Genomic DNA, 13,205 nt, shown 5'->3' on the forward strand with positions numbered 1-13,205 from the left:
AGTGCTGACACCCCATATGGGTGCTGGTTCAAGTCTCAGATGCTCTACTTCTAATCTAGCTCCCTGTTATGGCCTGGGAAAGCAGCAGAGGATGGCCCAAGTGCTTGGGCCCCTGCACAAACTTGGGAGACCCTGAAGAAGCTCCTGGGTCCTGGCTTCGGCCTAGCCCAGCTCTAACCTTTGTGGCCATTTGGGGAGTGAACCAGCAGATGAAAGACCTGTGTCTCTGTCTCTCTGTCTTTCTCTGTATCTCTCTTTCTCTCTGTAACTCTGCCTTTCAAATGAATAAAATCTTTAAACAAACCTATTCATTCTCCATCGAATACCTAATTGGCTCCTTGTCACTTGATCGTAAGGGTTAGTATCATCTTACCAGAAGGGTGCTTCCCGAGTACACCATCTTGTGCAGCCCCATAGCTACTATCCTTGATCCCAATTTAAACTCTCTGTATAGCATTGTTTCTTGGTTTGTTCATTTATTTTTCTCTCTCTCTCCTCAAGGAGACAAGGGACCTTATCTATCCTATCCATTGCTGTACCATAGGCACTCTACAAACACATGTTGAATCAATGAAAAGATGAATAAGGGAATGTCATAGAAGTTGAGGTGATATGGATTTGGACTGGTAAGGGACAGTTGCAAGCCTTTTTTCCCAGGAGTAATATTGTTCAAAAGCCAACCAACATGCCTGTGTGCTGTGTTTAGGTAGACATGAAGTCGTGTGTGTAGCCTTGTCTTCTTTATTTCCCATTTTCTTCTTCCTAAGGGAAAACAGACAGTTGTTTGATGGATGGTCCTGTTAGACCATGTGGCCTAAATGAGCTGATAAGCATGTGCTGCTATTAGCAGGACCAAGAGAGAAGCAAGCTCTGGGAGTGTGAATGAGTATGAAAAGTAATCTGGGAATCTTCTATAGGAAGCCTTTTTAAAAAAAGTGAAGGTAACAGTTTGCATGCTTCAGTTTCAGAAAATCTGTTTACAAGGCTCGTTATGTCTGAGTTAGCCCCAAGGGCAGTCAGCAGGCTCAATGTAGGTGGTTTTCTTTGCAATACCACAGTTGTGTGGGGCCTTGGGCAATCATAGTGGTGCTGGGGCAAAGGGCTGGCTGGAAAGGAGGTAGTGTGCAATTGCATTTCTGTTGAGAAGGCAGAAGCGTGGTCCTCAGAGGCAAGATAGAGCTGATGCCTCTGTGTGTGGGCATGAGAGTCGGATTAAATTACCTTCCCAAGTTCCTTCAAATCCTTGCAAACATAAGCCAAGGATGGTCTACATGCAGAAGGCAACTTTAGAAACGAAGTGGACCTGTCCATTGTTGCTCCCTACTTCAATACCAGGGCCTCTACTAAATGGTCCACCATCTGCCACCAGGGCCCTTTGGGGGCAACTCTGGATTCTCTTGTCACAGAACTCAGTCATGATTGGAGCATCTACTTTTGAGACCAGGCTTGAATTGAATTATTTGTTTTACCTGGTTAATTGAACAAAGTTGTATGACTTTCCACCTTCTGGTGCCCACTTTGGTGTTTATTTTTTTCTTTTGTGGAATATGGTGAGATGTATATTGTGGTTTTTAGTTGAATCCTTGTTTAGAAAAAAAATAGGATTTGCAGAGCTCAAGCAATGTCTCTTTGAGAAAGTGACATTCAAGCAGAGACCTGTAGAAAGAATAAAAATCCCCAAGGGGATGGTGTTAGGAAGACTGTTTCAGATGGAAGGAGCCACACGTGGGAAGAGCATGAGGTGAGGTAGACAATGGAGCATTTGAAGAAGGAGAAAGGTCAAGGAGACTCAAGGGCAGATCCCCAGATGAGCTTGGGAGGAGGACAGGGACAAGATCACGTGGGGTCTTGAGGTCACACTAAAAGTTTATCCCTTTTCCCCAAGAGTAACAGGAAGTTATATCAGTTAAAGGCAAGTAAAGGTGGCAGGAACTTCTCTACATATTTCAACTGACATAAGGAATTTGCTTCACTTGCACTGGAGGGCTGACAGAGCAATGCACGCCCACTGGGAAAAGCCATTGTTAGCACTGTGAGAAGCAGCAGTTTCCACTCCACTGGACTGGTGGTTTTATTAGAACCTAGAAGTGCTCCAAAGGACCCTGGTGGGAGGTGGGTGGAACACGGAGTTGGGACCCTGGGTGGAAACAGGGAATCACCCTTCTAAGGTGGCTGTCTGACAGGGAGTCCTGGGGGTAGAATTTTCCCCCCTTCTGCCTTCTGCTGTCCTGGGAAAACATTAGCAGAGGCTAATGGGAAATGTAGTGGACAAACTCCCAGTCACAATGAGGGAGCACGATAGAAAAGGGTGGTGCCGGCGCCGCGGCTCACTAGGCTAATCCTCCGCCTAGTGGCGCTGGCACACCGGGTTCTAGTCCCAGTTGGGGTGCTATATTCTGTCCCAGTTGCCCCTCTTCCAGGCCAGCTCTCTGCTGTGGCCAGGGAGTGCAGTGGAGGATGGCCCAAGTGCTTGGGCCCTGCACCCGCATGGGAGACCAGGATAAGTACCTGGCTCCTGGCTTCGGATCAGCGCAATGCGCTGGCCGTAGTGCGCCAGCCGCAGTGGCCATTGGAGGGTGAACCAATGGCAAAAGGAAGACCTTTCTCTCTGTCTGTCTCTCTCTCTCACTGTCCACTCTGCCTGTCAAAAAAAAAATAATAATAATAAATAAAAAAAAAGAAAAGGGTGGATGCGGGACTGAGAGATAATAATAGAGGATAAGTCAGTAAAGGTGTAAAGGAGAAGAGAGAGAAGACTCTGAACTGCTAAGGGATTAAAATCATGCTGGTGACAACTTCCTTTCTGGGCCCACAAGATTATCTTCATTTATGGGTAGAATTATCTAGTGAATTCTCAGCAGCTCAAGTTAAAACCTGCTGATCTTCCATTCTGCTTCCAACAGGTGCCTATGAATTGTACAGAACTACCTGATACAATAAATACCATGTTATGTCATGGCACATTGTAATGTCTCATTTAATCCTCACAACAAACCCATAAGCTGGGCACTATTATTATCATTGTTTAGAGTAAAACTGAGGCTGAGGGAAGTAACCCACTAAATGTCAGACTGATGTTTGAGTGAGGGCTTTCTGAGCCAAAGCTTGTGCTCCTACCAGTATAATGCAGTATCCAGCCTAGAATTCTGAGAGGGTCTATAAAAGGAACCTCCAAATAGTCTTAGAAGTCCAATTTCTTCTTAAACTTCCTATTTATCTATCTTTCTGTCTGTCTGTCTATCTATCTATCTATCTATTTCCTATATTTGAAAGAAGATCTCCTATCTACTGGTTCACTCCTAAAATGTCCACAACAGTCTGAGCTGGGCCAGACTGAAACCAGGAGTCCAGAACTACAGTTTGGGTCTCCCCTGTGGGCGGCAGGAACCCAAGTACCTGAACATTACCCACTGCTTCCTAGGGTCTGCATGAGCAGGAAGCTGGAATTGGAAGCTAGAACTTGAACCCAGGTAATCCCATATAGGGTGTGGGACTCCCAAGTGGCATTTTTTTTTTATAATTAAAAACATCGATTCATGCTTTCCAGAGAATTTTTAAAAAGCAAATCACTAAAGGCCAACACCTCTCTCTGCTCTCAATACTAAGCCATTTTCCCATTGGTAAAAATGAAGTGATATGTATTTTGATAGTAATCAGTTGGTGATGGCTGTGAGTCTCATTTCTAAAGAATACAAACAAGATCAGAGTGGCTAAAGGACCAAATGTAGCAATTTTCAAAACTGGGTAGGCAAAGCCTTACTCTAACTGACCAAATGACCAATCAGCTGCACTGTGCCTTTTAGGGGGTTCTGATGTCTTTGTTCAATAGCTCTGCACATCTCAGCGCTGTCCCCACAGACGTTCTCAACATCACAAATGCAGCTGCGGATGGCCATGATGTTGCCAACGGCAGCGAGGGCGTGGAGAGGAGATCTTGCTGACCCCGTTTTCTTCCTCAACAGGTGTCGCTCCTTCACTTGCTTCACCTGCTTCCTCTTCTTCCTTGCCCGAATCTTGACTGTGGGTACCAACAAAATAAATGTCTTCCTCTTCTTTCTTCTGTTTTTGCTTCTTCGTGGAGGCTTTCCTTCTCTTCAGTGAAAGTTTGCAAGTCTTGATTGTTGAAGTGCTTGAGTACTTTTCCACTTGGGCCTTTCTTTGAAGTGAGTTCAATATTCCTAGTGCTTTTAGGGTGTTAAAATAAAGCTTTTCTATTGCCGTTACTGCATTTTTCCAAGCAACTCTTTCAAACAGTAATGGCTTCCTTTTAAAGTTCTCTTTCTTCTAGTTCTCGTCAATATTGTCTCACTCCTTCCTTTGCACTCTTTCTGAGATATGTAAGCCTGGAGTTAGGCATTTGAGCTACACCTTGATGTGAGTCACCATCCTCAGCCTGGCTTGTCAGCAGTTTCTGCAATTCTTTCATTCTTTGCTTCTGCTTGGCTAGGACCCGGTTTCTCTCGTCTTCCAACATTTTCTTTTCCTCATGTGATCTCCTGAGGGCACCTTCTCGTGCTCTGGCAGACACTGTGGGCGTGGGAAGGTTGCAGCTACAAGGCATGGGCTTTGCGCTGGCACTTGGTACTGTTGAGTGACGTCCCGAGGGCACACATGGCCAATGTGTTTCTCTGACATTTTCTTCATCTGCTTTGATGTCTGCCGAAACCATCCCTCTCTTGGTAGCCCTGGCGGATGCAAGAAGAGTGAATGGTTTGAGTCTTGGACACTTGTGTTCTGAGGGGTGTTTCTGATGTCTCTCAGGGAGGCCTTCAAACTCAGGAATCTGGCCGCTTGCCTTGCACCTGCACTTGACAGCCTGCTCAGGACACCTGGGATTCCTCAGGCGTCTGTAAGCTGCCTTCCGAGGCGGAGGGACCGAAGTCTGTAAAAGCTCCTGGGCTCTTGGCTGTGCTCTGCTGTCCCGACACAGATCTTTGCATTGGTCCCTGGTAGCTGAACCATAAATAGATGGAGGTGCGGGCCTGGCTTTACATCTGTTTGTTTTCTTTTTAGATTTCAAAAAGTCTCTGAGTTGCTTTTCCCGGACTGCCTGCTTCTGTTCCTCTCTTGCAATAAACGTAAAAGGCTTTAGAGAAGCCAAAAGAGCTTCTATGTTTTTCTCCTTCATGGTCCTCCTCCTTTCTTCATTTTGCTTGACCATCTCATGGTAAATGGGGAGCAAGACACCTGCGGGAACCGGGGTGGCTCGGAACTTCTTCCTACACTCAGCATCCTCTTCTTGCTTTTTGAGCAGTTTATGTGCCATTTTGGGATCCCACTGAGATTTCAGGGCCTCTTTTTTCTTCTGTTCTCGTATGGTCATTTGAAAAGGCTCTGGTACTGTAAGCCTGGGCACCCATTCTTGGCGTGTCCTCTTGGGTCTTTCCACTGCTAGACAGTCGGCGTCTTCACCTGGAATATAATCTCTAACACGGAAGTTTGCCCACATGTTGTGGATGAGCTCCTTAGCATAGGTCATCTTTCTGGTTTTCCCAGGGTGCTCTTTTGCTAGGTTGGGCCATTCCTCCTCAGAGGAAGAAGTGCAGAAAGAGGAACACCAGCCTAAGTCGGGATCCGAAAACCACGTCGTTACAGGGTGATAGGAGTTCCTTTCCCATACAGGTCTGGAGGATTCACTGGGAGCATCCTGCCTGATGATCACTGGCCAAACCTCCGCTCGAGGTAATTGGCTGTGGTACGTCGTCTCTAATTTGGCCATAGTTTCCATGTGGGCAGCCTTCAGCTCTTCTAGTTTCCTGAAATACTCTTCATTCGAGTGATAAATGGAAGAAAAGGTCACAAAGTCCTCGAAGCTGATAGGATCCCCCACCCCAGGAAAGTCGCTGTGCCAATCAGCCGACGCCCACGCAGGTCGCACCACGTCCTCCTCCCCGTGGTCCCCCAAGGCCACCGCCAGGGCCTCCAGCGGGTCTGTGTCTCGGTACCGGGCGACCCGCGCTCCCGTGTTAGGGTTCAGCGGGGGTTGGAGACCGGTGGCTGCCATCACCCGCCTCCGAGGCCCGAGCGCCGGTGCTGGCCGGGCAGCGGGTAAGTGGGCGCCGCCCCTGGAGACCCAGCGGCTCGGGGCTTCCCAGCGGCGTCCTAACCGCCGTGCCTGCTCAGGACATCCAATTCCTCACCTGTAAGAAGATTCCTGGTGCGATTTCTGCGTTAGTTGAGACACAGTAGTTAGGATGTTTTGTCTTGGACTCTCCTGTATAAAGATACTTACAATTTATAGAGAAAAAAGTTTTTTTTTACTGTAGGGTGAATGTTATCATTTTCACCAAGAAATTGCAGTGTTGCCTTCCAAAAAAGACCCAAGATTTGTTTCCCACTTCACTCTACTCTTAGTGTTTCCTTCTTGTCAGATTCTTTCATTAAGGATGCAAAGTTTGCTTAGGAGGTGGGCCGGTGTGAAATGTTAACACAGATAATTTGATGAGGCTGCAGTGACCAAAAAGCAAAATAATTCTCCTGGAAGAAAAGCCAGAATTCCTTATTAGGAACTATCTGACGCTTGCTTGAAGTTAATAGCAGTGCAAACGCTTAACAGTGTTTGGAGATGATTTAAACCCAAAGCAACGCCGGCGCCGCGGCTCACTAGGCTAATCCTCCGCCTAGCGGCGCCGGCACACCGGGTTCTAGTCCCGGTCGGGGCGCCGGATTCTGTCCCGGTTGCCCCTCTTCCAGGCCAGCCCTCTGCTGTGGCCAGGGAGTGCAGTGGAGGATGGCCCAGGTGCTTGGGCCCTGCACCCCATGGGAGACCAGGAAAAGCACCTGGCTCCTGGCTCCTGCCATCGGATCAGCGCGGTGCGCCGGCCGCAGCGCGCCGACCGCGGCGGCCATTGGAGGGTGAACCAACGGCAAAGGAAGACCTTTCTCTTTGTCTCTCTCTCTCACTGTCCACTCTGCCTGTCAAAAAAAAAAAAAAAAAAAAAAAACAAAAAACAAAACCCAAAGCAAATCCATGAAACACCTTACACTATAGCCATAGTTCAAGTCCTGGACACTGCACACATTAGTCAGTGAGTACTATTTTGAAATATAGCATGGGATGTGTGTTGTAGAAGTAGGCCAGTTGGTTGGTGCTGATTGTCAGGTTTTTCAGAAGCTTATGTGGAGTGACTTAGCCTCTCTGTAGACAACTGATTGAAAAGGTAATAGTTATCTAGACATAACACTGAAGTTGCAGTGGATGCATCTTGAATATGCATAATAATGGTGTTTTAACAAAATATGAACAATGTCAGCACACCTTGACCATTTTGTTTCAAAGCGTGTTGTGCTTTCTCCCAAATTCCATTCCTATGCTAGTACAGCATTAGTTTGTCAGTTTTTAAAAAAATTAAATTGGAAACCAAGGTCTTTAATAGAGATATTCTCTTTCAAGCATAGTACTGCCTTAGATTTTTAAAAATGAATTATTAATTTATGTGAGTAGCAGAGAGGCAGGGAAAGATATGAGATACGTATCTGAGAGAGAGTAGGCTCACTCCCACTCACTAGTTCAGTCACCAAATGTCAGCAATGGTTTGGACTGGGCCAAGGCCAAAGCTGGGAGCCAGGAATTCAATCCAGGTTTCTCACATGGGTGGCAGGAACCCAGTCACTACTGCTTCCCACGGTGTCCATGAGCAGGAATGCTGGAGTCCCAGAGCTGGGAATTGAACCCCGGCACTCCAATATGGGAGGTGAGTGTCATAACTGCTAGGTCAAATGCCTCTGTCCCACACTGGGTTTTTGTCGGAGTTTCTATCATTCCTGAGGTTCTTTTTCTCACTTCTCATACCTTCAACAGTTTACACACTGCAAGCTTTGTGTGTCAATACTTCCTGAAGGACCTGCTAGACTCTGAAACAAGCTTCAAGGAAACATAATTGTCATGCAAATAGTCATGTGGTTGCAATTGGCTTCCTTTTGTGTCCACATTGCCCACCCAGATGGAGTTCTGGTGCGTCGTCCGTACTTCTGGAGTGTTTCCTTGCTTGGCTTACTGTAGGCAGCTGCTATATAGAAAAACAGAGGTGGAAGGACACTGCAGTAGATTTTAACCATTTCTGTTTATTAATTCTTTGAAATCACCCAAGTTCCTAGTTAAATGCAACAACTTCTGCCTTGCCTGAGTGGAAAAATAATTCTACACCTATTAGCCATAGGGTGGAGGAACGATTCTCAAACTGTCAGGACATCATTCTTAAAAATTATGGAGGACCTTCAAAGAACTTTCTCTTTTTTTTTTTTTTTTAAAAAAAGATTATTTATTTGAAAGGCAGAATTATGCACAGGCAGAGAGAGAGAGAGAGAGAGAGAGAGAGAGAAAGTCTTGCATTTGCTGGTTCACGCCCCAAATGGCTGCAATGGCCAGAACTGGGCAGATCCAAAGCCAGGAGCCAGGACTTTCTTCCAGGTCTCCCACACAAGTTCCGGGGCCCAAGGACTTGGGCCATCCTCTACTGCTTTCCCATGCCATAGCAGAGAGCTGGCTTAGAAGTGGAACAGCTGGGACTCGAACCGGCACCCATAAAGGATGCAGCACTGGCCCCCAAAGAACTCTCTTTAAGGGTGTTATGTCTATCAACATTTACTCTGTTAAAGATTAAAATAGGAAAATTTTTAAAATATTTCACTTCAATAACAATAGCAATAAATAAGAAAAATTAGAACTTTTATTTTTATAGTTGTAAAATATAATGCAGAGAGACGCCTCGGTGGTATAATCTTCTGTAACTGGAGTACAGTGTCACAACCAGGATATTGACAGTGATGAAGACAAGGTATAGAACAGCCCAAATCACTACAAGGATCTCTTGTGTCACGCTTTTAAAGCCATATCTCTTCTGCAGAAAAGAATTAAACATAGAATTACCATGTGAGCCAGTCATTTTATTTCTGGATATGTACTCAAAGGAATTGAAAACAAGGTATTTTAAAATGTATTTATCTAATTTTGTTTACTTGAAAGGCAGAGAGACAGAGACACATCTTCCCTCTGCTGGTTCAGTCTCTGAATGCCTTCAGCAGTGGGGCTGAGCCAAGCTGAAGCCAGGGACTGCCAACTCAGTCTGGGTCTCCCATGGGAGCGGCAGGGACCCAACTATTTGAGTCCTCACCTGAAAGCAGGATCCTGAAGAGCTATTTGCACGTTCCTGTTCACAGCAGCAGTATTGACAATAGCCAACAGGTGGAACCACCATACTGTTTTCCCCAGCGGCCGTACCATTCACATTTTCACCCACAGTCTTCAAAGACTCCATTTTCTCCGTATCATTGCCAACCCTTGTTACATCCTGTCTGTTCTGATGGTAGCCACTCTAATGGGTGTGAGGTATCTCATTATGGTTTGGGTTTGTATTTTCCTAATGATTAGTGATGTTGAGCATTTTTTTCACGCGTTTATTGTTACTTGAATATCTTGGGAGAAATGTCTACTGATGTCCTTTGCCCGTTTTTAAAGAAGGTTGTTTGGGGTCCTTTTTGTTGTAGAGATTAGTAGTTATCTATATAAATCTGAGTAGCAATTGCTTTCAGATATATAATTGGCAAATATTTTCTCCTATCCTGTGGATGCCTTTTTATTTTGTTGATGGTGTCTTCTGATGTACAAGTTTTTGTGATGTTGTATGTAATTTTTTTGTATATTGCTTCATTCAGTTTGCTAAAATTTCATTGAGAATTGTTATATCTATATTAATGATATATATTAGTCTATAATTTTTCTTTTTTTTCTTGTATTTGTCTGGTTTTGGTAATACTAGCCTCATAAAATTAGTTAATAACTATTCCCTCCTCTTATACTTTCTAGAAGATACTGTATAAATTTTTTGTTAATTTTTAGATGCTTTGTAGAATTCTCCAATTAAATTATCTGGGCTTGGAGATTTAGTTTTGCAGAAGATTTTGCAGCTACAAATTCAGTTTTTTGATGTTTATTCAGTTTGTCCATTTCATATTAGTTGTGTTGTGGTAGCTTCTGATATTTGAGGAATTGGTTCATTTTCTCTAAGTTTGTGAATTTTTGAACATAGAGCTCACATTTTTTTTTTTACTATTTTTGGTCTTTTTAAAATTATGAAAAAACACCTATTATTTGTGATTTTAAGTATGCAGTTTGGTAGCATTTGGTAGATTCACAGATGCATCACCACTTTCTAGGTCAAAAACATTTTCATCACCCCAAAAGGAAAACCCACACCCATTAGGCAGGCACCCACCATTTCAACTTCCTCACAACCCTGCGTGAATTTTCAAACCCTAGATACTCATATCAATGGGATCATACGAAATGTCACCCTTTGTTTCCAGCTCCTTTCACTCAGCATAATGTTTTCAAGGCTCATTCATGTTTGGTGTGTGTCACACTCCATTCTTTCTTATAGATGAATAATATTCCATTGTGTGCATGCACCATAGTTTATTTAGCCACTCATCGATTACTGGGCATTTGGGTTGTTTCTGCCTTATGACTGTTGTGATCAAGGCTGCTATTTTGTTCAAATACCTGTTTTCATTCTCTTTCACTTCTACAGAAATGAAATTCCTGGGTCACATGATAATTCTGTTTAACTTTTTGAGGAGCTACCAAATTTTTCCACAGTAACTGTTAACTGTACCAGTTTGGATTCTCACCAGCAATGCGAGAGGGTTCTAATTTCTTCACATCATTGCCAATACTTTCTAATTTGTTTTAATAATTACCATCCTAGTGGGCATGAAGTGGTATCTGATTGTGGTTTTGATTTGAATTTCCCCAATGGCTAATGACGTTGAGCATCTTTTCATGTACTTTTTGGCCATTTGTATATCTTCTTCAGAGAAATGTCTATTTAAATCATTCCCCTACTTTTTAATTGAGTTGTCTTTTTGTTATTTAATTATAAGAATATAATACATCTTAGTTACTAATTTTTACCAGATATATGATTCGTAAATATTTTACTCTATTCTTTTTACTCTCTTGGTATTATCCTTTGAAGCACAAAATATTTTTGTTTTGATGAGATCCAATGTATCTATTTTTCCATTTTTTGCTTATACTTTTGGTGCCATGTCTAAGAAATTGTTTCCAAGCCCAGGTTACAAAGCTCATCACTGTTCTTTCTACAGTTTTAGCTGTTACATTTAGTTGTTTGATTCAGTTCAGGTTAATTTTGATATGAGGAATGAGATAAGGTCTAACTTCCTTCTTTGCATATGGATATCCAATTGTCTCAGCACCCTTTGCCATGAGGTTTTTTCTCCCAATTGAATAGTCTTAGAACCCTTATCAAAAACCAGTTGACAGGGGCTGCACTGTGTGGCCTGAAGCGCCGACATCCCATATGGGCTCCGGTTTGAGACCCAGCCGTTCCACTTCTGATCCTGCTCTCTGCTATGGTCTGGGAAAGCAGTAGAAAATGGCCCAATTCCTTGGGTCCCTGCACCTGCATGGGAGACCTGGAGGAAGCTCCTGGCTTTGGATCTTTTAGCGTTAACCCGCTGCGTCACAGCGCCAACAATTTTCTAATACATGAACATGAGTTACCTTCCCATTTATTTGGGACTTTTAAATTTCTTTTAGTACCATTTTGTCACTTTCAGTGTATGAGTCTTGCAACTCATTGTTTAAATTTATTCTGATGTATTTTATCATTTTCTACTATAAAAATTTTTAAGAAATTTCCTCTTAGACTGTGCCTTGCCAGTGTATAGTGATACAATGGATTTAAAAAAAAGATTTATTTATTTGTTTAAAAGTCAAAGTTACATAGAGAGAGGAAGAGTCAGAGAGAGAGAGAGAGATCTTCCATCCACTGGTTCGTTCCCTGAATAGCAGCAACAGCTGGGGCTGAGCCAGGCTGAAACCAGGAGCCACGAGCTTCTTCTGGGTCTCGTGTGTGGGTGCAGAGGTCCAAGCACTTGGACCATCTTCCGCTGCCTTCTTAGGCACATTAGCAGCGACCTAGATTGGAGGTGGAGCAGCCATGACTCGAACTGGCACCCATATGGGATGCTGGTGTTAAAAACAGAAGCTTAACCTACTACTCCATGATGCCAGCCCCTACAGTGGACTTTTACATGTTGATTTGTATCATGAAACTTTGGTAAATTTGTTTATTAACTCTAGTAGGTTTACTCATGGATTCCTGAGGGTTTCCTATATATAAGCTCCTGTTATCTGAGAATATGGATAGTTTTACTTCTTCCTTTCCAAATGGAATGATTTTGATTTATTTTTCTTGACCAATTTCTCTGAGTAGGATTTCCAGTGCAATGTTGAGTGGAAGTGGTGAAATCCATCATCCTTATCTTTATTCTGATTATAAAGGAAAAGTTTAGTCACTCATGATTGAGTATGATGCCAGTTGTAGGTTTTTTTATAGATAGACTTTTACCTGTTGAAGAAGTTCTTATCACTAGTGTATGGAAAGTTTTTATTATGAGAGGGTGTTAGATTTTGTCAAAGGCTTTTTTTGTATCATGTAGATTTCTCTCCTTTTTCTATTAATGTGAAGTGTTACATTGATTGGTTTTCACTTGTTGGACCACCCTTGCATTCCTGGGATCAATCCTACTTCATCATGGTATGTAATGCTTTTAATACGTCTCTGGATTTGATATGCTGGTATTCTGTTGAGGATGTTTGCTCCTATATTCACAAGTGAAGTTAGTCTATAGATTCTTGTGTTATCTTTATCTAGTTTGGTATCAAAGCAATTTTGGCTGCCTAGACAGAGTCAAGATGTGTTCCCACCTTGTATATTTTTTTTTGAAGAGTCTGAGAAAGATTAGTGTAATATCTTTAAATTTTTGGTAGAATTCACCAGTGAAGTCATTTAATTCTTGACTTATATTTGTTAGTTCATTTGTGATTATTGATTCAATTTCTTTACTTGTTGTAGGTCTATTTAGGTTTTCTCTTTCTTCTTGAGTCAGTTTTGATAGTGTATTCTAGGAATTTTTCCATTTCAGCTTGGCTATCCAATTTTTTGTCATACAGTAGTTCATTGCATTCTTTTATGGTCCTTTTCACATCTGGAAACTCAGGAGTAATGTCTCTAAGTTTTTATTTTAATAATTGAGCCTTTTTTTTAAACTTCAGTCATTCTAGCTCAAGTTGCACAATTTTCTTGATTTTTTAAAATAACTAACTTCAGATTTGACTAATTCTCTATATTGTTTTTGTATTGTACCTTTCATTTATATGCACTCTAATCTTTATTATT

General features: G+C 42.8%; 1 protein-coding gene and 1 pseudogene across 2 annotated transcripts in view; one reads left to right on the forward strand and one right to left on the reverse strand.

Annotated features, from left to right (window-relative positions):
- The window catches only part of SHTN1 (shootin 1), a 162,145-nt gene that overhangs the window by 35,544 nt on the left and 113,396 nt on the right, over positions 1-13,205 (forward strand). The gene's annotated exons all lie outside the window — the stretch shown is intronic.
- LOC100351031 (protein FAM161A pseudogene) lies at positions 3,538-6,105 on the reverse strand (annotated as a pseudogene).

Source organism: Oryctolagus cuniculus, chromosome 15 (assembly GCF_964237555.1).
Source record: "Oryctolagus cuniculus chromosome 15, mOryCun1.1, whole genome shotgun sequence".
In the NCBI taxonomy this organism is placed as follows: domain Eukaryota; kingdom Metazoa; phylum Chordata; class Mammalia; order Lagomorpha; family Leporidae; genus Oryctolagus; species Oryctolagus cuniculus.